The following is a 24,647-nucleotide window of genomic DNA, read 5'->3' on the forward strand; positions in this document are numbered from 1 at the left end:
GGTTTTCAGGACCAGTGCGGCAGGTGAGGTTCTATGGTACACGGGAATCGTATCTTAAATTCTAGAGTACCCAAAATGGAGAGAAAGGCAAGTGACAGGCCAAGGATTGATTGTATTTTCTTCCCTCCATAGTTATCAGGCGTAGTGGCACAGACCAGCAAAACGCTCACATTACCGCACTGCTGAGGGTGAACAGCCTCCTGTGCCCATCACCCTCTCTGGGCCGCAGGCTGCCTTAGGTACCAGAGACCTTTTTTCCCCTCATGAAGTATTTATATTTATATCCACACATTCGTCCATTCAATCATCCAGGCACATTTACACGAATAGAACACACTGGCAGATAGACTCTGTGTGTGTGTGTGTGTGTGTGTGTGTGTGTGTGTGACTTCTACTCACAGAAGCCTACACAAGCACTGTGCTTTGTCTCCTTTCAGGTCACCCTTCCCCCGAGGAGTGATCACTGGGAAGGCACCTGCCTCTGCAGCCGATTCCCACCCTGCTTTAGTTCAGTATGAGCCCAGAGCTGGTTGGGTCGGGAATAGGCGAAGCCCCCCTTCCCGCAGCATCTAGCGGGCAGCATCGGAGATGGGGGGGAAGAAGGGGCAGCGGCTGGAGGTCCAAGGGAAGCAACGCCCTCCTTTGCGCTGCGTTGGTGGCCCCTCCAGCCCTGGGTGTGGCCTTGTCGGGGCAGGTTTCTCCGGAGCTGCTGAACCCCGCCACTTTGAAATGAGGGGGGACTCTTGCTGGCGTCCCCAGCACGTCAAGGGGCGAAATGTTACTGAAAATACTAACAAAATTCCCTTGGCTGTTAAAACAATTAAAAAAAAAATATTAGGTAGCTTCCCCCCCAAAGGCCATTTCAGATGTCTGCCTGTGAGTCCGGCTGCCTGGCCCTACCTGGCATTGGGGTGACCCTAGGCAACTGGCAAAGTTTCCCCCCTCCCCGTCTGCTCCTGCTGCGCCCAAGATTCGCCTCCACTTGTATGTCAGCGTGGGGGAGGGGGAGGTGGGGGCACCTAGCCCGGCCTGGTGGCTCCCGGGGAAGCCGAGTCAAAGTTAAACAGGTCAGCCCCCAGGCCCCAGAAACAGGAGGTGCGCCTTTCCCCGCTAGGCACCCGCGGGCTCCCACACTCGGGATTCCCTGTGGTCCCACCGGACAGACTCCGGGCGCCGCCCCCAGGTGCGCAACGCACCGTCACACGCAGTGACTAATTAAAGAATGGGTCCCTTTTCACCCTCCTACTGCGAACTCGGAGCCCTGACTTCTCCAAAAGTACCTGCGACTTGGGGGTGACCCTACCCGCCCCATCCCGCGCCGCCGCCGCAGCGCCCAAGACGCCGACTTCCCGGAGCGCGCTGGCCCGCCCCGCAGCTAGTCGTGCGCGGCTGCCGCCTCCCCCGCGCGCCGTGACTCCCTTCTCGCGCGCCGCTCGTACTCTCGCCACGCCGCCGCCCGGCACTGCAGCACCGGGGGGCGGAGGCGAGGCGGCGGAGGCGGAGGAGGAGGATCGCAGCTTGCGAGCCCCGAGCCGCTCACCCGCCCCGCCTCTCGTGGCTGACCCGCTCCGAGGAGTCGCCGCTCCGAGGAGTCGCCACTCCGCGCGCTGCGGGAGAGCGCGGCAGACGGAGGCGCCCCGGAGGAGCGAGGCTGAAGGCTGAAGGCTTGACTCTGTCCTAGGAAGTGGGTGTCCGGCGGCTGGCGCGGTGAGTAGGGGACCCTGGCAGCGGGGGCGGATGTTCCCGCCGCTACTTCTTGTCCCTCCGGGACCAGCAGGCCGGGCGCTGCAGCCTGGGGAACTTTTCGTGGCCTTTTAGAAAAAGCAACTTTGCCCCACCCGCCCACGGGGAGGTGGTTGCAGGTGCGAGGTGCTGCCCGGCCGGCCGGATGCCTTTGTAGGAGCAGGACCGAGGAAGTAGGGGTAAAGCAGATAGAGTGACCCCCGGTTGCCTGGGCTTGGTCTGGGGGAAGCGGGCGCGCTTTATCCCGGATTCTCGACGGAGGTAGGTGGGCAGCTGCGGCGGTTGCGGGGGCCGCGCCCTCGTTCTGCAGGGACCTCTACTATCCTTTGCTTTTGTGATTCGATGGGCAGGAGGAGGCGGATTTAAAACGAGCAGCTACGAAACCCTGGCCGGGTGTCCGACTGCGCCTCGCCGGTACCCCTGTACCGCAACCCAGCCTTGGGCTCAACTTTTTAGCCGGGAATCCCTTTGCAGACGGGCGGGCGGCGGGAGATCAGAGGCAGCCGCAGTGGGCCCTGCGGAAGTCTAAAAGAAACACCTGAGATGTAAGGACTGTTCCCCGCTCCCCAGATCTTCGAAGCCCCCGTCTAGTCTAGTGTCCGCACGAGAACTAGCGAGGGCTGGAGAGCCCGGAACCCCGCGGGGCTGTGTGTGTCTGCGCTTAACCACACTGTGCCTTCATTTAGTAAAAACCTACTGAGCGCCTACTGTGTGCCAGGCGCGGCGAGAGAGCTCCACTGGTGTGAAGCTCCGCGGGGAGAGGGGCCGTCACCTTTAAATAAACTACCGAAATGATTTCAGGTGCTGAGAAGGGCGGTGGAGGCGATTCCTCCACCTCAGTGACCCTTTCTCTTGGCGGGCTCTCCCCCCCCCCGCCCCCCCCGCCCCCCCCCCGCTTCTGGGTTCTAGAACTGGGAAGACTTTCTTCCAGCGTGCCGAAGGGACAGCCTGGGGCTGGGCCCACCAGGACTACGAAATACGGTGATGAACTTGGCTGGGGGCAGCGGGCAGAGCCTTCGTGTGGGCGTGCGGGGACCCGCGGCGCCCGGCGCGCGGGGACGGAGAGGGAGGGGCTGAGTCACACGGGCTGGAGGTGCCGCCGGACGGCCCGAGCCGGGGTGGGGGAGTCGGGGCGGCGGAGCGGGGGAGGTGGAGGGTGATGGAGGGCGCTCGCGTCACTGGCTGCGTGCGTTAGTGATGCAAATGCGGGCCCGCGAGCGGGGGCGAGGGCTGGGGATGCGGGAGGCGGCGGAGTCTCCGTCTGGGAGCGCGCGTGTGTGCGTCAAAGGCTCTCGGAGGATGGATGTCCTGCGGCGGCCCCGGCGCGGGGCGCGGCGACTAGGGGAGGCGCGGGCGGAGGCGGGGACAGGCGGACTGCGGCGGGGGCGGGCGGCGAGGGAAGCCCCGCAGGGCCCCGGCCGCGGGCCGGCCGGCGGCTCCGCAGTGCACCGCAGTGCAGCCGAGGCGCCGCAGAGGCCGGAAGCTCCCCGGGGACCGAGAAGATGGAGCGTCTTTTAAGGCGCTGCGACAGGGATTCCCTGACGGTCTCCTCCTACTCTGGGCCTCCTCCCTTCATTCTTAACCGACTGACAGGGCGAGAAGGAAAGTTGCTTCAGTTCCGTTGCTATCCTTAACCCTGGGGGAGAATTGGGTATTAATCCGGCATCCGCTCATTTTCAGTGGTCAGTTCCGAAAGGCCTCGTGCTCACGGCCAGTTTTCCTGTGAAAGCTTTGATGTTGAGGTTCTTCGGATTCTGTAGCGCTGATCCATTCCTTCACCGTTCTTCAGGAGTTTTGTTAGGAGGCCCGGCCTCTAAGTGGAGCTTGAGAAAGGCTTGCAAAACAATGTGCCCACATTCTTCCTAAAAATGTGTTGAAAACCGTATTCCAAGTGCATTCCAAGTGCATTCTCTGGTAGAGAATAAAAAGGCCAATCCACATTTCATTCTACGTATTAACAACAGCAACAAAAAAAGGACCCCACTTTCTGGAAACCTAATGGCAAAGATTTTTCTACCGGCTTTCCTGGATGAGCCCACATTGGCAGGATGTGTGGCAAAATGAATGAAGGGAGTGATGGATTTGGGTTAACGGGAGAAAGGAGGGAACGTAGTTATTAAAGAGAAGAGAGTTAAAGGTCCTAGTCTCATTTCCCCCAAGTATTGTGTTATGTCACCACCTTATGTTATGGGCAGGTGACTTACCCTTTTGGGTTCATCCTCCGTGTTTGAGAAATGTGAAAAATAGCTGAGACTAGCTCTTATTAAAAAGTTGTTTTGAGGACAAAAGAGAGCGTCTCAGAGTTCTGGACGTACGTATTCTGTATGCATGGCAAATATTATAAAACAAAATCCCTTTAAGGAAAGAGAAAACATATTTTTAAAAAAAGTCTGGCGACTTCCTCCGGCACTGTTCCTTTAATGAAATTTGGCCTTCAGTGTCAGCAAATGCAGACAATAGACTTGTCCTAGCAGTCTAATATAAAATCAAATGCCATTAGCTGCTGGCTGTCTGGAGGAGGGGGGCAGGGGAGGGAAAGCTCTGGATTGCATCTGAGTGTTTTGATGATGTAGTGGAGAAATTAAATTTATTTTTCATGACCCAATGACATTTGAAAGTAGCATTGGGTCTGAGCAGCACACTAGCCTAGGAGCTTTTAGGTAAAAATCCTAGTCATTATTGATACTGTCATATTCTGTAAGTGTGGAAGGTCCCTCAGAAAACAGAATGTAGTTTCCACAGGCAATTACTGCAGAAGACATCAAAATGTGCAGTATATTACCTGACCACAAGTACCAGAAAATCCATTTCCTGTAATTAGGGGTGTTAGCTCTTATTCTGAGGTAGACTTCTTGATGACATGTTTCATGAATAAAAGTATCTGATGTGTCAGAATGCCTTCCGAATCAGGTCACTATGTTGCTATTCATGTTACTCATGCATGATGGTAGATTCCCGTGAAGAGTAAAAGTTAAAATGTCCTTTTAATTCTATGCAGCTGTATCAGGAGAAAATCTATGATCATCACTGCTTCTTGGTTCCATGTTGCTGAGGTTTCTGTCTGAGCCATGGCTTATGACATGGATACCATTATTCATTTAACACAAACTCATCATTTCGATAAAGTCTGTAAACCTAGGAGAGGCAGCCCCCCTCCATCAACTCCATGCAGCTTTGGTACAACGTTGCGAAATTAATTAGAGTTTTACTTTTTAAATTCCATCTCTGTTGAGTAGCTAGTGTAAAATGTTGCAGTGGATAAAATTGGAAGCTTCTTTTTTTTTTGACATAGCTGAAATAACGAGGGGGGATGAAGTTACTGTTTTAATTCTTGCTGGAATGAGGATATAAAGACACTATATAGTTTATCTGAAACACCCCTTGTAATTAGGAAAGGTTGGTAGCCATTATATATCAAGTGGTTTCCCTGGAAAGAAGTAAACAAAATGAGATGAACTAAGAGGGCTGGATTGGATGGTTTGGTCCTTTCTGATTCTAATGTTCTTTCCCTCCATAAAATATAAGAAATATATAATACATAATATTTTAAATTTGAACTTTTCTTATAAATAGAATATAAGAGATTTTTTTTAATTAACTCATTGCAATTTTACATGGGACCATGGCTGTGTATTTGTAATTAGTCTGTTAGATTTTGTATTATGCCATGAGGGGTATGAGTTAAAACATTTTAAAAAGACCAGAGTTGAAAAATAATAATCTCAGTTTAATGTAAAGTGAATATTGAGTTCGCTTTAATATGACACTTTAAATGTTTTCTCTTGACCACCTAAAGCGCACCGTGCCTGTTGTATCTTTTCCTGTGGACAGTAGGTGATACAAATGATTTAGACCAGACACTGTAAACTGTATTGATGGGTTTTCGTCTTTGTATAGCACTCAGGCCCTCTTATAATTTAAGAGCACAATGAGATTTATGACAAGTTAGAGTGCTTTCTCCTGTCATTTACTATTCTTTGAAAACCCTGTGAACTAGAAATCCTAGAAGAGTCTAATAGATCAGAATTCTTGAATAGTCATGTGCTCCCCCAGGTTGCTTGTCCAGGTGGAGATTTCTGAACCCCATCCCAGGCGTCCCAAATGCGTGGTTTCCTGTGTGGCCCAGAGTGTGCAGTTTCTCAGGTTCTGTCCCATGGGTTGGATGCTGTCGTCTGGGGACCACAGTTGCAGGAACACTTGAAATAGTACTTGGCCATGCAGCAGGGACCCAGAACACGTGGGCTCTCTAAGCTGTGTTTTTCTGTTTGGTACTGATGGAATGTCTGCTTGAAACTCTCAGAGGGATCACATTCTAGCTTGGCAAGGCAGGTTTCAAGATGGCTGGCTTCTTTGGTAAGAGGCAGAGGCAGAGTGAAGTCTGTGTTTGGGAAGGACTCTGTGGAGACAGACGGGCGTAGGCAGAGGGAGCGTGACATAGACAGGTCTGTCTACTGGCATAAAGACTGAAAACCTTGGCCTTCAAAGTCTGTAAGGCTCTGGGTGGTCTGGCCCCAGCTCACTTCCGTAACCTCGGGTTACCTAACCCCCGAACCTCTCCCATCCTAGCAGCCTTCAAACATCAGTCTTCTCCTGCCACGGCAAGCTCATCACTTGCTCCAGCCTGCCTTCCTCACATTAATGCCTGGTGTTATTTAGGTTTCAGTCCAATCTTCCCTTTCTGGAGAAGCCTCCTGAACCTCTTTTGTGAGGTTAAAATGCCCTCCCCAATCACAGTGTACTTTTCCTTCTCCATAAGATTGTCAGAGAAAAAGAGCATGCTCAGTTAAATTTCAATTAATTTTTAACATAAATGTCTCAAATATTGCATGAGACATATTAAAGCATTATTTATTATTTATATGAAATTTCAATTTATCTAGGCATTCTGTATTTTTATTTGCTAAATCTGGCAACTCTGTTTATAAAGTTCATTAATTTTACATTTCCTTTTAAAAAAAAAAAATGAGATTCTTTCATGAATAGCTCTCTCTCCTGACTAAGTTGTTAAACTCCAAGAATCCATGGACAGGACTGGGGCGAGGTGGTTGTTTTGTCTTCCTGTTTTTTCCCTAGAAGGAGCTCAGTAAACATTATCAGATGAATTAATGAGCTGTTTGAGAAAAATGGTGTAATCATAGACAAGTTTCTTAACCTCTCAGAGCCTTAATTTCTTGAGCTGTGAAAAGATGATTTTTATATCTACTTTTTAAGGTTGTGTGTGGAGGTTAAATAGGAAAAATATACATAAAGCTCCTACCTTGTAGGCAGTATACAATAAAAGGTACCTTTTCTCTTCTCCCAATGTTTGTCTTATAAAATGAAAGGGTCCTTTTAAATATATGAAATCCTACTTACTTTTATTGCAATGCAATCCTGAATGTTTCTGGACTATTGACCAAATGCAGGGTACTCTGGAGACTCACCTATGCAGTTACAGCAGGGCACCCATCTGGTGAGCAGTGACTCCTGAGGCTGGTTCATGGGCCTGTGGTGTATGTAGTCACAACAGGGTCTCACACTTGTGCGTGTGTGTGTATGTGTGTGTGTGCTTAAGCATGTCCAACTCTTTTGTGACCCCATCTACTGTAGCCTGCCAGGCTCCTCCATCCATGGGATTTTCCAGGCAAGAATACTGGAGGGGGTTACCACTTCCTTCTCCAGGGGATCTTCCCAACCCAGGGATTGAACCCACGTCTCCTGTGTCTCCTGCATTGGCAAGCGTATTCTTTACCACTAGAGCCACCTGGTGGGCTGCCGTCCATTGGGTCACACAGAGTCAGACACGACTGAAGTGACTTAGCAGTAGTAGCAGCAGAGCCACCTGGGAAGTCCTAGGAAGGGTCTTTTGTTTGATTTATGCTCTGCCCTCACCTTTTAAAATTCCTTGAACAAAGCATGCCCCGTTTTCCCTTCACATTGGACCTTGCCATTACGTTGTGTGTCCTGGTAACCCACGCACGTTTGTATATAACATGGACATCGGGAGTATTATATTTTGTCTTCATAATGACCCTAGGACCTTGCATTACTCAGAGAATTTGTGATTTACCTATAGCTTATAACTGACTGAACCAAATTCAGTGTTCTTTGCACTATTCCCTGACTGTCTTCACCTGGTTATGACCAGAAGGTGTAACCATATCTTTAACTAAGCACCGGGAGCTTTGGAAGAAACTAGTCTTAGGTCTCCTATCCTTCAGTCACCTTCTCTTCCCCATCGCTGCTCTTGCAGTTGCTGAACCAGGGTCTCAAAATTCCAGGTCTGCCTTTCGGGAAAACCAGGACCACCAGCAGCTGTTTTAGGTGGGTATCTCCTCCACTATTCAGGTTTTAAAATCTGCAGGTTCACCCAAGATAAATAGTCATCTTGGAGGGTTGCAGTTTTTCTAAGAGAAGTATCTGAGATGTTGTTCTTTGCTCTCAATTACCCAGATGAGTCACACAGCACTGGGGCCTCTGCAGCAAGGAACAGCCGCGCATTTTGGCAGTAGGTAGAGAAGGTGACCCACTTTGTCACATCAGGCTCTGACTAGCGGATCTGCCGGAGAAGGGATAGGCTACCCACTCCAGTATTCTTGGGCTTCCCTTGTGGCTCACCTGGTAAGGAATCTGCCTGCAAGGTGGGAGAGCCTGGTCTGATCCCTGGGTTGGGAAGGTACCCTGGAGAAGGGGAAGGCTACCCACTCCAATATTCTGGCCTGGAGAATTCCATGGACTGTATAGTCCATGGGGTCACAAAGAGTCAGACACCGACTGAGTGACTTTCAGTTTCACAGCCTGATTTAAGATGTACTCATCTTAATATTACTTTTTTTTTTTTAGTAGTTCTAAGCATACCATTTTTTTCTTCATGCCACTTTTTCTGCTTATGTGTGTTTGTGTTTAAGAAGTGACTGTCCAGTGATTCCTTGGAGCCATTCTCAAATTTGCCCTCATATTCTTATTTTCAACATGTGACAGCATTGCCCCAGTTTACACCCATTAAATACAGTATGAGCTGCATTGAACACACAAGTAATTTAAGTATAAATATTATTATTTTTTGAAGTATCCAATTGAATCTGCGGCCTGGGTTTCCTGTGGGCCACGTCAGTGTGAGGGTAGAATTATAGACCCACAATAACATCTACAGCCATTTCTCTGGTCCTGTTCCTCCCCCCTGTTGTGGATTCCCAGCCTCCTTTAAAGATTTCTCACTGTTTCTTTGCATCCTTGGGGACACTCCTTCGGTCCTCATCCCTAGTGCCCTGCAGCAACATCACTGCAGCATTGCCAGAGCCGCCTCCCTGTGCCCAGGATGCCCTGGCTCCAGCATCCCAGCATCCGCTGGTTCCGCCAGGTACTCTCGCTGTCCCTGGGGAGTTTAGAGAGTATGTGAAAGCACATGGCTGGCAAGCGGACACTCCCAGTGACACCGTGTCCTGTGCTCACATTCTCTCGTCCCCCGCTGATGACAGCCCATTGTCCTAGATTATAAACAGTGGATCTGAAATTGCCTTTTGCTTGGGATGAGTCCTTTCCTGGGAGACATTTTAGTCCTTCCCTTTCAGACATACTTCATGGTATCAGAATGTTCAGATAAATCTTCTCATTTTTGTAACGCTGTTTATGGCATCATTACTTACAAGAGTGAAAAGCTGTAAACAACTTAAATGCGCATCAGAGGATGATCACGTCAATTATGGTGCATTTAAATAGTGAAACACTACACTGCCAGTGCAACAACTGAGGTGAACCGATGTTATTGGAACTATTTTTGAAATTATGTTTTAGTTAAAAATATAGAATTTATTAATATTAGCCAGAATATGCAGCATGTCACTATTAAAAAATTAAGGTATGTTAAAAAGTCTGGAAGGATAAAGAGATCAAACTGTTATCTTTGGGGAAAAAGATGGAGAGGATCTGACACTTTTACTTGATATATTTCTCAATCATTTTGAGTTTTCAGCAATAGACACATATTACCTTTTGTAATTAAGGCATCAGTAAAGGTGGTAAAGGTTAATTTCAAGATGTCCCTGTGATGCTATTTCTCATCTAAATAAATATAAATATGTCCCGATGTTTAAGTGGTAGGAAGCCATGCTGGTTTTTCCTGTGAATGTCTTTCCAGTTCATAATACCAGTAAGATAATCAAAGTTTTGAGAACATAAGTTAGTTTGGTACTGTATAAAGCAGTTTTCATTTTGAGAGAACAAAGGCACAAACCTATCAATGTTCGATACAGTAGCCTGTGAGAAGGACTCCGGGTTGCTGACCTAGGTTGTTAAAGCTGAGTCCCTCCCACCTCCCTCCACCCTTGTTATCAGTAACTCTTATGTGTCCAGTAGCTGTCATAAGCTAGATTAACTGGCTGCACATTTTACTTTGAGGAACATTATTCTTTCTACTGTTGTTGTTCAGTCGCTCAGTCATGTCTGACTCTTTGCGACCCCACAGACAGCAGCACGCCAGGCTTCTCTGCCCTTCACCATCTCCCAGGGTTTGTTGAAACTCATTTCCATGGAATTGGTGATGCCATCCAACCACCTTATCCTCTGTCATCCCCTTCTCCTCCTGCCCTCAGTCTTTCCCAGCATCAGGGTCTTTTCCAATGAGTCAGCTCTTTGCATCAGGTGGCCAAATTATCAGAGCTTCAGCATCAGTCCTTCCAATGAATGTTCAGGGTTGATTTCCTTAAGGATTGACTGGCTTGATCTTCATTCTCTACTGTGACTGTGTATTTGATGGGCCTGAAGGTCAGCACTTTTTTTATCTTCTCTTCTTGTGGACCTGGCATGCCCTCCCTCCCACCATCTTGCCTCCCCCAACTCTGAACATCCGCACATTGGTTCATGGCAAAGGCTCCTACCTGTCCTCCAAGCCTCAGCCTAAAAATCACGTGTCATGACCCTCCACAGCAGAGTTAGGGCCCCTTTCTCTGCCTCTCCCAGTCCCCTTGCAGCCATACAACATGAGTGCTTCTCATCCTGTGTCACCGTGGCCCCTCCACTGGAGCTGAGTCCCTTAACTCAGGAGTTCCTAGACTCTGAGTCCCTTGAACTTCAAGGCAAGAGCCCAAAACTTTGGGATCTTTGTAACTCCTGGCCCTGTACACATAGGGGCTAAAAATATTTTTAATTATTAAAAAATCTTTTTTAAATTGAAGTATAATACACAGAAAAGTGTGCTTTTTAGAAGGGTATGGCTGAATTGATTTTTATAAACTGAGCACATGTTTTTAAACAAAACCCAGATCATGGAGGAGATTGTGCCCCAGAAGCTCCTTGGATGTCCATTTTAGTCATAACCCACTTCTGCTGTTCTGATTTCAGTCCTTTGGAGGTGCTTAACATAGCTCTCCCTTAAGTGTTAGTTGCTCAGTCATATCCGACTCTTTGTGACCCCATGGACTATAGCCTACCAGGCTCCTCTGTCCATGGGATTCTTCAGGAAGAATACTGGAGTGGGTTGCCATTCCCTTCCCCAGGGATCAAACCCAGGTCTCCCTCATTGCAGGCAGATTCTTTACTGCCTGAGTCACCAGGGAAGCCCCAACTCTCCCTAACCTGCCCAGATGCCTTGTTTTTTCATGCCCACCATCAGAGACAGTGCTTGACAGAGCCTTACAACTGCCGAAGTACCTTAGAATGTCACGGCTGTGCCAGAATGCTGACTCTAGACTCCCAGACGTCCAGTCTACAGTGTGCTGGAGTCAGAGAAGGCTTGCTCCACACTGCTGGCCGCAGGGCAGCTCTGCCCGAGGTCTACATCCCCCAAGTAGATGATAGAGAGGTTCTGCCATTTGACAGCTACTCATACCGGATTCTGTAAGCTTCCTTCTGTTTCTAACTTGCTGAAATTGAACGTGTATGGAACTTCATCTTCTGCTCTTAAGCCTCTGATTAATTACAAAATCATTTATTTTCAATAGATAAAGGCTCTAGAATTTTAGAATTTCTATTTCTTCTTGTGTCAGTTTTGGTAAGCAGCCTTAAAAAAAAATTGTCAATTTTAGCCAGGTTGTCAAATTTATTGCATAGTTACGTACAATTTTACAATCACTGCTTTGTTTTTATTTTGTGAACCCTGTGATTCTTGTATCTAATTGTATTTTCTTCACTCCCTTGGCTAGTATAGGCTTAGTCAGTTTTTTTGTAAAGATTCTAGAAACTTTACAGAGTCATGCAGTGTTATCTGAAGATCTTAAAAAATATATATGAATTATTTAAAATGAGTCTTTAGCCCATTTGAACCTGTAATCATTGCCTGTGATTATATACAGTTTTTAAAGCTCACTATTTCTTTTATTTATCATTGAATAACAGCCCTAAAAATTCAGAAGGTTAGTAAGTAGATAGAATGATAGATACATTTAATTAATTTTTAAAATGTGTAAATGATAGAGAGGTTTATAGAAGATATCAAGTTCTCTGAAGGCAAAAATGTTGGCAAAAATGAAATACTTATGGGCTTTCTGTGGGCCTACTGATTATTTAATGATATCTGTGTTTGTAATCTGAAAGGATAAAGGAACCCCTTAACTTGAGTTTTGAGGACAGGGATTTTATTTGTGACAGCCATGGGCCTTATTCGGTCCTCATCATGTCTCTGCCTGCTTTACGTGAATTTGTCAGATTATGGCAGACTTGCCTATTCTGTCCTTCAGGGTGGTTGCAGGGGAGAGAGCTCATGAGACTGGCATCGGCGTGGTTTATTGCAGGGCTCTCCCCATACCCAGTGGCCCCTACAGCCAGTGAGCAGCACTGTGTTTATATAGCACCAGTTAGCTTCCGCCGGTTCCCTGGGTTCCACCCAGTCTTCCTTCCACATTCTGTCCAACATCACAAGTTTCTTATTGACGTTTCTATTTCTGTTTTAACCCTCTTTGCCTCCCCTGTGCTAGGTGGACAAGTATGTGCCAGACATTTATTACTAAGTCACGCTGCCTTACCAGCCACTCTAAAAGTTAGTAACTGAAAGTAATAATCATTTTTCACCCATGCATCTGTAGATTGACTGAGCGCTGGCTGATCTAGGTTGACCTTTGTTGGGTTTTCTCCAAGTTGCAGGTTAGGTTCAGGCTTTTAATCCTCCTTGGAATAATTGGCTGTCAGTTCGTATTTCTGCATGGAGACAGCTGAAATACAAGAAAGGTAAGTGGGAACACGTGATGCCTCTTAAGGCTCGGCTCAGAACTGGTAGCTTGTCCCTTCAGTCCGCATTCTGCTGACCAAAGACAGGATGACAGGAGAGTTCCATGTAACAAAGCATTGCCTCACACACTGTACAACTTTCTGGTACTGTCATTGATGCCTACGTAGGTGAAAATTTTGTTTCTTGTAATTTAAGCCTGCTGTGTGTGCTTAGTTGCTCAGTCGTGTCCGACTCTTGCGACCCCGTAGGTTGTAACCCGCCAGGCTCCTCTGTCCGTGGGATTACTCCAGGCAACAATACTGGAGTGGACTGCCATTTCCTTCTCCAGGGCATCTTCCCCACCCAGGAATCAAACCCAGGTCTTCTGCATTGCAGGTGGATTCTTTACCGACTGATCTACAAGTATTTTATATGGTTTTTACATAGAGTATATTTTCCAGGAGTGAAATTACTTGTAAATCAAGGGAAGATTCTATGTTGTTTTATTTAAAATTTTACCAAGAGTTGTTCATCATTTTCAAAGGTCCCATCACCAGTACTAACAAAACACTAGTTGTGATATTTACGTTGCTAATGGATGGTGGTTTAGTCCCTGAGTCGTGTCCAACTCTTGCAACCCCATGGACTGTAGCCCTCCAGGCTCTGCTGTCCATGGGATTTCCCAGGCAAAAATACTGGAGTAAGTTGCCATTTCCTTCTCCAGGGGATCTTTCCGACCCAGGGATCAAACCCGCAACTTCCTGTGTCTCCTGCATTGCAGGCAGATTCTTTACCACTGAGCCACCAGGGAAGCCCAAGTTGCTAATAAGCTCACCTCTATTTGTCTACATTGGTATTGTTTGCATTCGTGATGACCACATTTAGAAGCAAGCATCCCTTGTCTTCATTTTGTATTCTAGAGCCACTACACTGGGACATTTACATATTTTAAAGCATAATTTATTATTTCTTTGAATTTTACTTATTACTGTTAGGATATTATATAGATATTTAAATTTATGTGTGCAGGCAGGTTATTTCATCTGTGAAAAATATTTAATAAGGCATTGCAAAATATGTAATTAGTAGGCACTGTTGGACTGCTCTAGATTCTCTGTGTTTTAGCACTGTGTGTACTAAGATTTATATTCGGGGGTGGGGAGGGGCAAGCTGTAACACAGGGCGGCCTCTTCCATCTTAGCATTGTACCTGAGGGGAGTGTGCTCGCTCTGTGACAGCTGTCACATTGCTCTCTCTCTAACAGTGGTTGTGAAGGAGGTGGGGTGTGAGCTGGACCTCCCTAGAAAAATGGTGTGTTTGTAGAGCACATACAAGCCTGTATCATAGTTCTATTTCTGAGGCTTACCCTAAATTCAAGCAGTCCAGGACTTTAGCTGTGAAGGCACTGGGTTTCTGCTGTGCCGCTCTAATCTTGATTAGTGCTAGGTAAGACCAGGGGAGGCATGGAGGAGACAAGGAGATGTGTTCCAAGATGGTTGTTCCAACAATCATGAGAGATTCCCAGCAGGAATCTGGTGGTTTCTTTCTAAACCTGTTTTTAAAACGTATTATTTTCTGAGGCCGCTGCCAGACACTGTGAGTGCCCTGCCAGAGTCTTCTGTGTATGAGAGGGGGAGCCCTCTGAATTGCTTCCAGAAGAGACTGACAAAAGAGGGAGTGAAAGCTTGGTGACCTATTTTGGTCCAGATTTCAAAGATAAGAATATTTTCCTACCAACTGAAATTGGTGTAAGAGTAATTCAGAAGGAAGAAATCAGAGGACATTGTAAAAGTGACCTGGGACTAGATGCTACATGCTTCTCTGTGTGCTTTTTAATCTAGAGTTTGCATATTGATAAGGGCATCACACTCTTTATCTGTGGTGAGCATGGGACTTGTTGGGGCAGAGCTCCCCTCATTTATTGATGAATACATTACAGCTAATTGTTGTCCCAAACATTCATTACTGTGAACCTGAGTATGTAATGATCATGTCTGCCTTTTGGGATACAGATGTGTGTGCACAAGAAGGTTTGATTACATTCAAAGGCAGTAAATAAATTAAAAAAAATCCAACTCTGTAAAGATTAACATCCACTTCCTAGCAAATCTAAGGAGAAAACCAATAATTAACATAATTGAATGTGAGACTCAGGAACACAGGTCATCTTATGCCTGAAGCTTTATTTAACATCAGGAGGGTGATGTGATTCTTCTTAAGGGCTGATACTGATGAATCAATCCTACTGGCCATGGAAAATTTGGAGGCCTTTGAGCCCCACCCAGATTGCTCACTGATGGGGCCTGAGCCAAGACTAAAAGGTTTTGTGATGAATCAGTTTTGTGGTGCATAGCTGATTCACTTACTCCCACTTCTTGGCATTATACATTCCCTTCTTATTGCTGTGTTACAGATTGCTCTGTTGATGACTGCATCAGGCGTTTGGTATCGCATCGTATTCCATTGCGTGAAGCTCCTAAATAAGATGGAAAAGAATGGTTCACGTTAGATAGCGTTGCTGCTGCTGCTGCTAAGTCACTTCAGTCATGTCCGACTCTGTGCGACCCCATAGACGGCAGCCCACCAGGCTCCCCCGTGCCTGGGATTCTCCAGGCAAGAACACTGGAGTGGGTTGCCATTTCCTTCTCCAATGCATGAAAGTGAAAAGTGAAAGTGAAGTCGCTCAGTTGTGTCTGACCCTCAGCGACCCCACGGACTGCAGCCCACCAGGTTCCTCCGTCCATGGGATTTTCCAGGCAAGAGTACTGGAGTGGCGTGCCATTTTTTTTCCACTTAGTAGATGGTTTTGAAACTGGGTACTGTGAAATTTTAAAAGTCAGATGATGACCTGTCTTTGTCTCAGATTAGAGTGTAATAAAGTGTGGGTCTGAGATCTTGGGGCTCCCAGAGGTGCTTTTGAAGTTACTTCTGCACCTCCTGCTGGCCACATTAGCAGGCATGTGTATGTCTCATGGAGTGTGGGTGTGTGTGTGTGTGTGTCTCATTTCCTCTTTCCCATGGTAATGGTTGTGACATCTTCACTCAGACCATGGCAGTGTTAATTACGTGCCTTCTCAGGGTCCTCTGATCACATTCTGCTTTTCTGCCTGGAGGGGAAGAAAAGGCTAACTAGCCGCTGGTTTTCAGTCTGGCTGACATATGACAGCAAAATAAATGCTCTTTCATGATGGTTTTCACCATCTCCTGGTGACTGACAGCATTGAGAATCAGGATGTCCAGCTTCTCAGCGTGACAGCTGTCACACCAGCCACTGTGCTCGTCCGTAGCCTGGAGGCCATTTGGGTGTATATTCAAGACAGTTCAGCTTTTGTAAAAGTGAGAAGGATTTATGATGATCTTTCTGATTGTATGAGATTTTCCCTCTTTTCAGTGAAAGCTGAGTCTTTGATTCAAAATTTCAAACTTAATTCTAAGAACCAGGGTATATTTGTATGTTCTCCTTAGCTCAATAGATTTCTCATATCTCAGAAGAGGTAAAATTTGGACTTGGTGATCAGATGTGAATCCTGCCTCAGTCAAGCTTTTAAAATGTGCTGAAAGTCTCAAGATGTGTAGCTCTTTCAGCAGACTGACCATAATATTTTATTGGAAACTGCTTACTGGATATTTATAAGGTCAGTCAACTATAAAGTCAGCAAATGGTTTTAACTTTGTTAAATATTAGGATAATAAGAAAAAAAGATGCTTTAGATAAATCATGGCATTTATTATTTAGTCCTGATTGTAGAAAAGCTGCCTCAACTGGATGTCAAGCTTGGATATTTATTTATTTGTCCATTGGCTAAAAACTATAGATGTGCTAAATGAAATAAATGCAGATTCACAGTATGTAATGAGACTAGCATCAAAACTAATTTAATCCAATTTAGACCCAGTTATTGCCCTTCATGTGTACTCTTCCTGATGAGATTATAGAAGGCCTTGGAGTTTTTTCTGGAGGTAAGAAAACAGATAAGTTATTTAATAACAGTCTTCATGTATTTCAAAGGTTAAATGCACAAAACACGGTGCCTACGTTTTCTTTTATTAACAGGAAACAGGAGAAAATAGACTTAAGTAGAAAACTGAATGAAATGGAAATTTCAGTTCAATTCCAGTCAACAAATCGATGTCTCCCTTGAGCAAGGGTTATGCTGTGCTCATTGGGAAAAATGAGATGTGCATCAAACATACAGACCTGGGAGGGTGGCTCTGACAAGTTACACGGACATCCTGCACAATGCAGAATGGGAGTGCAGTGAGAGCAGTTCCAAACCCCACGATGCTTGAAAGGCAGCAGAAAGACGTTTGCTTAAGGCAGCATTTCTCAGTCTCAGCACTATTGATATTTGGACTAAATGGTTCTTCTCTTTAGAGAGCTGCGCTGTGCACTGCAAGGTGGTCAACAGCATCCCTGGCTTCTACCCGCTAGAAGCCAGCGGTGTGTTTTCCCCTCCAGTTGTCACAAGCAGAAACACATCCAAACTTTGTGAGACATTTCAGGGTAGGAGTGGTGGGCATTCAGAGTCATCCTAGCTGAGAACTGGGGACTTCAGGAATAAAGGAAAACTTCAGAAGCAACGGTTTTTGAGATGAAATTGAAGGGCAGGCAGGATTGTATCAGGCGAGGAGAGAGGGAGGCATGGTATTGGAGGCAGAGGTGACGCATACTGGGGGCAGGTGATAAAGTCCTGATCTTGTGGAACTTACATTCTAGTGGGGGAGAAGACAAACAGTAAATAAAAATGAAACTATTAAAATAATCTTTAAAAAAAAGTGAAAGTCACTTAGTCATGTCCGATTCTTTGTGACCCCATGGACTATATAGTCCATGGAATTCTCTAGGCAAGAATACTGGAGTGGGTAACCTTTCCCTTCTCCAGGGGAATCTTCCCAACTCAGTATCGAACCCAGGTCTCCTGTATTGCAGGCTGAGTCTTAAGTTGTTTAAACTCTATGAAGACATTAAACAGTTTAATGTGATCATCAGTGATCGGAGAGTCTGCTAATATTAGTGATTAAAAACTCATTATTACAGTGAACTAAGATATGCTAATAATTTGGTTGCAAAGAAATTGCATTTACATCAACATTTATTGGAAATCTCATCCCTTAAAAATAGAGGTGAAATATAATGTATTTCTTCCCTGTTGACATCTGAAAATATCTGTTAAGAAGAATATTTGTTTGTAAATTTACTCCTTGGAAGAGGATTTTACTTGCATGGCCACTGGAACAATGGATAGATTACAAGGGAAGAAGGAAAAAAAAAAGGTAACAAACCTTTGCTGGGTTCCCAGCACATGCCAGCCATGCTGCTAGGCATTCGTTATTTAGTTTTCATCATGCATAAGTCCTGGGCACCAGCATCTCTCACTTGGAATAATACAGCAGCTTGCTAATAGGCCCTTACCATTTGCCGAGTTCCCAGCTCACGGAAGCCGGACATTTGTTATTTTGTCTTTTACCAAAATCTGAATCCTGGCCTCCATCATCTCTCACTTAGAATAGTGTAATAGCTTCCTAACAGGCCCCTTGGTCTTGTCCCTTTTCAGTTCTTTATTCTACCAGATTTTGTTGTCAAGTACAAAAAGACCGTGTTCATTTCATATTAAAAGTCTCCAGTGGCTCCTCAAGGCCTTGAGTTCTATCAGCAATTCCTTCTTAGGGCCGCAGTGAACTGCCTGAGGTCTTGGTGGCCCCACGCCCTCCCCCTGCCTCCTCTGAGCCTTTTACACTGACTGTCACCCTTTACTTCACCACTCACCTAGCTAACTCCCATGAATCCTTCAGGACTCCCTGGAGGTGTTAATAGATTTCTTAGGGAGGTCTTAACCTGATCTTCCGAGGTCCAATTTGGACACCCTTCCAACATACCACGGAACCACCTTCTCCTTATCCAGTGACAGCATTTGCTATGGTTTTGTGAGTGCTCATTTCCTTGTCTTACATCTTGAAGGTTCATCCTTGTGGACCTAGAGATGACCCAGGGCCTAGCATGATCAAGGAATATTTGTGGATGACAGTAGAGGGTAATGCATTTTAGAAATGAAAAGGCTGAAGCTCAGAGACCATATGCTACTTGCTTAAGGTCATGGAACTGTAAATAGTGAATTTATACCTGTGGGGCTTCAGAATCCAGGTTCTCTCCATACACCAAGGAGTCTGTGTATTCTGTGGAGTTCTGTAAGAGCATTATAGAGACTCTTTGGCTTAGATGGTTCGCTTGTAGCTTTCCTGAGAGGTGTTCAATAAATGTTTATTATTAATCAATGGGAAACAAGATCTTGACTTTAGCAGTCTATTTCATCAGTGTACTTCTATTGGATCAGGAAGATCCCCTGGAAGAGGCAGATCACTCCAGTATTCTTGCCTGGAAAATTCCATGGAAAGAGGAGCCTGGCAGGCTGCAGTCCACAGGGTTGCCAAGAGTTGGACACGACTGAGCGACTGAGCACATGCTTATCACCAGCCCAGGAAGGCCAAGGCTTGAGTCATCTGTGTCCACAGCTAATGAAGGCTTAGCATTTGGAAGAGGTGGATTTTGCTTTTCATCTGTTTGACTTGTTAATATTTGCATAAGTAGTTTTTGTCATATCACCTGGTATGCTTCACTCCCCACCCCCTCCAATTCTGTTATAACGTCAGTCTGCCAAACTGTGTGGAGAAACTATGGAGTGTGTAGTAATGTATAATTGAGAACACTGAAATATGTTGTTTAATGGATTTCTAAAATTACATTGCCTTTGATTCAGTATTGACCGTTTTTTTAGCCCTCATGCCTATTTGTAGTCATGGAAATGCAGAGTAGAGAGGAATTTCGTTTTATCATTTATCTGTGTCTAAGCTCATTCAAGATGAATCTCAAATGCAGGTGGAAGCAGTCAGAAACAAAGGTACCATACGGTATGATTATATTTATGTGACATTCTGGAAATGGCAAAAAATGGCTGTCAGGGGCTGAAATTAGGAGAAAGGTTGACTACAGATGGTCTTGGAAATTCGGAGGGTGGTAGAACCTGTTCCAGGTCTTAATTGTGATGTGTGGTATATTTGTGAAAACTTGCAGAACTATACCTCTACAAGGGTGATCAGCCGGGCAGAATTGACGTTCCCAGAGCTGATTCCTAGCAAGCCCGTGTTTTGACCTCGTTACACTCTGCCCCACAGCCAGCGGATGGCGCGGTCTTCCTCTGTACCTGTGTCTCCCACCTTTCTCCTTGGCCTTTGTTTCCTTCCACAGGCTCACCCACAACACTGAATGATGATGGTGTTGGTTTTCTTGTTCTTTATCTAGGTTTTTAGTGTGCCTGTTGTCCATTTAGCACATAGAGGTGGGGCATTTGTTGAACGGTGTTTTCATTCATGGGAGACTAAAACTGAGATTCCCCTAACAGTTCTGATAGTTCCAAATCATGGTGCCCTTTCTGCAACACTGTAAACATATATTAAACTTAAAGCAAGTAAATGTTATTTATGCTTTTTCAAATGATTTTCCCATTTAGGTTGTTACGTAGTGTTGAGCAGAGTTCCCAGCGCTATACAGTAGGTCCTTGTTACATGTATGTGTGCAACTGAACCGCTTTGCTCTCCACCCGAAATTGATGCAACATTGTCAATCAACTATCCTCCAATATAAAGTACGTTTAAAAAATTGAAAATAGATGAAGATCACACAGAAATGGAGTTGACTGTGTTAAAAGTAGTAGATGTATAGAGAAAAAACTTAATTTAGGTCTAGGTGACTATAAAATGCATGCTTCTATTGCTATACTGCTAAATAAAAAGATTTGAGATTAAAAAATAATAATAAAATAAATAAATGTAGATTTGTCCTAAACCTTATGCTAGATTCTAGTAAAGATAAGTCACAAATCTAACACTAGTGACTTAAGAAAAAATTGCTGAACAGTTAAAAGGAGAGGATTACTACCACCACTTTCTTGTTTGTCCACGCAAAGGAAAATGGTTGCCTTGCTGTCTTTGCAGTGGAATGTCTCTTTCCCTGCTTATTACTGTTAAACAGGAGCGGAATTTGGTGACTCAGTTCAGTCGCTCAGTCGTGTCCGACTCTTTGCAACCCCATGAATCGCAGCACGCCAGGTCTCCATGTCCATCACGGACTCCCAGAGTTCACTCAAACTCACGTCCTTCGAGTCAGTGATGCCATCCAGCCATCTCATCCTCTGTCATCCCCTTCTCCTCCTGATGCCAATCCCTCCCAATATCAGAGATTTTTCCAATGAGTCAACTCTTCGCATGAGGTGGCCAAAGTACTGGACTTTCAGCTTCAGCATCATTCCTTCCAAAGAAGTCCCAGGGCTGATCTTCAGAATGGACTGGTTGGATCTCCTTGCAGTCCAAGGGACTCTCAAGAGTCTTCTCCAACACCACAGTTCAAAAGCATCAATTCTTTGGCGCTCAGCCTTCTTCACAGTCCAACTCTCACATCCATACATGACCACAGGAAAAACCATAGCCTTGACTAAAGGAACCTTTGTTGGCAAAGTAATGTCTCTGCTTTTGAATATGCTATCTAGGTTGGTCATAACTTTCCTTCCAAGGAGTAAACGTCTTTTAATTTCATGGCTGCAGTCACCATCTGCAGTGATTTTGGAGCCCAGAAAAATAAACTCTGACACTGTTTCCACTGTTTCCCCATCTATTTCCCATGAAGTGATGGGACCAGATGCCATGATCTTTGTTTTCTGAATGTTGAGCTTTAAGCCAACTTTTTCACTCTCCTCTCTCACCTTCATCAAGAGGCTTTTTAGTTCTTCTTCACTTTCTGCCATGAGGGTGGTGTCATCTGCATATCTGAGGTGATTGATATTTCTCCCAGCAGTCTTGATTCCAACTTGTGTTTCTTCCAGTCCAGCATTTCTCATGATGTACTCTGCATATAAGTTAAATAAGCAGGGTGACAATAAACAGCCTTGACATACTCTTTTTCCTATTTGGAACTAGTCTGTTGTTCCATGTCCAGTTCTAACTGTTGCTTCCTGACCTGCATACAAATTTCTCAAGAGGCAGGTCAGGTGGTCTGGTATTCCCATCTCTTTCAGAGTTTTCCACAGTTTATTGTGATCCACACAGTCAAAGGCTTTGGCATAGTCAATAAAGCAGAAATAGATGTTTTTCTGGAACTCTCTTGCTTTTTCGATGATCCAGCGGATGTTGGCAATTTCGTCTCTGGTTCCTCTGCCTTTTCTAAAACCAGCTTGAACATCTGGAAGTTCACGGTTCACATATTGCTGAAGCCTGGCTTGGAGAATTTTGAGCATTACTTTACTAGCGTGTGAGATGAGTGCAATCATGTGGTAGTTTGAGCATTCTTTGGCATTGCCTTTCTTTGGGATTAGACTGAAAACTGACCTTTTCCAGTCCTGTGGCCACTGCTGAGTTTTCCAAATTTGCTGGCATCTTGAGTGCAGCACTTTCACAGCATCATCTTTCAGGATTTGAAAGAGCTCCACTGGAATTCCATCACCTCCACTAGCTTTGTTCGTAGTGATGCTTTCTAAGGCCCACTTGACTTCACATTCCAGGATATCTGGCTCTAGGTCAGTGATCACACCATTGTGATTATCTTGGTCATGAAGATCTTTTTTGTACAGTTCTTCTGTGTATTCCTGCCACCTCTTCTTAATAGCTTCTGCTTCTGTTAGGTCCATACCATTTCTGTCCTTTATCTAGCCCATCTTTGCATGAAAAGTTCCCTTGGTATCTCTAATTTTCTTGAAGAGATCTCTAGTCTTTCCCATTCTGTTGTTTTCCTCTATTTCTTTGCATTGATCGCTGAGGAAGGCTTTCTTATCTCCTCTTGCTATTCTTTGGAACTCTGCATTCAGATGCTTATATCTTTCCTTTTCTTCTTTGCTTTTTGCTTCTCTTCTTTTCACAGCTATTTGTAAGGCCTCCCCAGACAGCCATTTTGCGTTTTTGCATTTCTTTTCCATGGGGATGGTCTTGATCCCTGTCTCCTGTACAATGTCACAAACCTCATTCCATAGTTCATCAGGCACTCTATCTGTCAGATCTAGGCCCTTAAATCTGTTTCGCACTTCCACTGTATAATCATAACGGATTTGATTTAGGTCATACCTGAATGGTCTAGTGGTTTTCCCCACTTTCTTCAATTTAAGTCTGAATTTGCCAATAAGGAGTTCATGATCTGAGCCACAGTCAGGTCCTGGTCGTGTTTTTGCTGACTGTATAGAGCTTCTCCATCTTTGGCTGCAAAGAATATAATCAGTCTGATTTCGGTGTCGACCACCTGGTGATGTCCATGTGTAGAGTCTTCTCTTGTGTTGTTGGAAGAGGGTGTTTGCTATGACCAGTGCATTTTCTTGGCAAAACTCTATTAGTCTTTGCTCTGCTTCATTCCGTATTCCAAGGCCAAATTTGCCTGTTACTCCAGGTGTTTCTTGACTTCCTACTTTTGCATTCCAGTCACCTGTAATGAAAAGGATATCTTTTTTGGGTGTTAGTTCTAAAAGGTCTTGTAGGTCTTCATAGAACCTTTCAACTTCAGCTTCTTCAGCATTTGGTGACTAGTGAAGCCCAAATATCATGTATTTTATAATTAAATCTTTTGGGGAGGTTGTAATGATGCATTTTTTAGCACATTTTAAGTAGGATGACCATATAATTTATTGTTCAGATGAGGGCTTTTTCGTTTAAAAGGTGGTGGGGTGCTGTCAATAATTCATTCCAGGATAACAGATGTAAACTAGGACTGTCCCAGGAATCTGGGGTGACCCTAACTACATGGCACACCTATTCTATACAGATATTCAATAGTTGTTCATATTCACTCTTAAGATGGTTAAGTTAAAAGTGTTTGTATAAAGCAGTTCATCTGTTTTTGTTATGGATTGTGTGGTACACTGCTTTGGGCGTACACAGCTAGTATTCCTCATCAGTACCTGTAATTTTTTTTTTTTTTTTGTATTCAAAAAGCTGTATCAGGATACAAACAAATGTGAGTATTGATATGTTAGGGCAGTGCTTCTCAGAGTTTACTGTGCATCCAAATGATCTGAAGATCTTATTAAAATGCAGATTCTGGTTGACTAGGTCTGCGTGGGACTGAGCTTCTGCATTTCTAACAAGTCCCAAGTAGCACCAACACTGCTGGTGCACAGACTCGTCTTTGAGAAAACCTTAACAACCCTTGGCCAGCTTGGGAACTTGGATTGTTGGTGACACAAAGCACCTGATTGCTAGACACTCAAGTTTTGAGTCACTGAAATGGAGATCTGTAAATTCATAGTAATTAATAAATGTTTTGGCCCAATAAAAATAGTGGGAAAGGGACTTCCCTGGTGGTCTGCTGGCTAAGACTCTGAGCTCCCAATGTAGGGGGTCAAGGCTCTGGTCAGGAAACTAGATCCTGCCTGCCATAACTAAGACCTGAGCAGCCAACTAAATACATATTTTTAAAAATAGTGGAAAAAATGCACTCTGTACTTTTTGACTCTGATATCTCTGCAGCCACAGACAGATAAGACCATTCATTGCCTTTCTTTAGTGTAAGAAAGCTTGAGAAATACAGCTATATTCTGCACAAGAAACAAAACGGATTGTTGCAAGAAATCTCTCTCAATTTTAAGGAAAATGTTTTCCTGCTTCAAATATTAAATGAGAATATAACCTCTATTACAACCTTACGTTGACAGTTGATAAATATCACCAAATGGAATGGTTGCTTAACACACACACACACCCCAAAGAGAATCTAGCAGAAGTCCTGTTTTCCCTTCTTTTAGATGATTTTTAGATT

General features: G+C 44.9%; 1 protein-coding gene across 1 annotated transcript in view; it reads left to right on the forward strand.

Moving 5' to 3' along the window:
- The first annotated feature begins 1,484 nt into the window (after positions 1-1,484).
- Positions 1,485-24,647, forward strand: part of SV2C (synaptic vesicle glycoprotein 2C) — a 220,643-nt gene continuing 197,480 nt past the window's right edge. Inside the window, exon 1 of the mRNA XM_005211209.5 lies at positions 1,485-1,707. The gene's annotated coding sequence lies outside the window, so the exon portion shown is untranslated. The remainder of the gene's footprint in view (positions 1,708-24,647) is intronic.

This window comes from Bos taurus, chromosome 10, assembly GCF_002263795.3.
Source record: "Bos taurus isolate L1 Dominette 01449 registration number 42190680 breed Hereford chromosome 10, ARS-UCD2.0, whole genome shotgun sequence".
Classification (NCBI taxonomy): domain Eukaryota; kingdom Metazoa; phylum Chordata; class Mammalia; order Artiodactyla; family Bovidae; genus Bos; species Bos taurus.